Source organism: Heloderma suspectum, chromosome 5, assembly GCF_057233095.1.
Source record: "Heloderma suspectum isolate Gila_16-S chromosome 5, 16-S_ref, whole genome shotgun sequence".
NCBI lineage: Eukaryota > Metazoa > Chordata > Lepidosauria > Squamata > Helodermatidae > Heloderma > Heloderma suspectum.
Window position 1 is genome coordinate 69689990 of NC_139462.1, and position 833 is coordinate 69690822.

Here is an 833-nt window from a genome sequence, read left to right on the forward strand (position 1 = left end):
TAGTTCTAGAAGGTGTTGTAGGTCTTCATAGAACTGATCAACCTCAGCTTCTTCGGCATCAGTGGTTGGGGCATAGACTTGAATTACTGTGATGCTGAATGGTTTGCCTTGGATTTGTACTGAGATCATTCTATCATTTTTGAGATTGTACCCTTGTACTGCTTTTCCCACCCTTTTATTGACTATGAGTGCTACTCCATTTCTTCTAAGGGATTCTTTCCCACAGTACTAGATATGATGGTCACCTGAATTAAATTCACCCATGCTTGTCCATTTTAGTTCGCTGATTCCCAAGATGTCGATGTTCAATCTTGCCATCTCATGTTTGACCACCTCCAGCTTAGCTTGATTCATTGATCTGACATTCCAGGTTCCTAAACAATATTGTTCTTTACAGCATCGGACTTTCTTGTCACCACCAGACACATCCACAGCTGAGTGTCCTTTCGGCTTTGGCCCAGCTGCTTCACTCTTTCTGGTGCTACTTGGAAATACCCTCTGCTCTTCCCCGGTAATATATTGGACACCTTCTGACCTGAGGGGCTCATCTTCCGGCATCATAACTTTTAGCCTTGTGATACGTTCCATGGGGTTTTCTTGGCAAAAATACTGGAGTGGGTTGCTATTTCCTTCTCCAGTGGACCACATTTTGTCAGAACTCTCTGCCATGACCTGTTCATCTTGGGTGGCCCTGCACGGCATAGCTTATGGCTTCCCTGAGTTACGCAAGCCCCTTCGCCATAACAAGGCAGTGATCCATGAAGGGGATGTTTTAGTTATAGGACATAGCAAAATTTTAACATTTGTTGTTCCAGTCTTTTTGGCATGGCCTG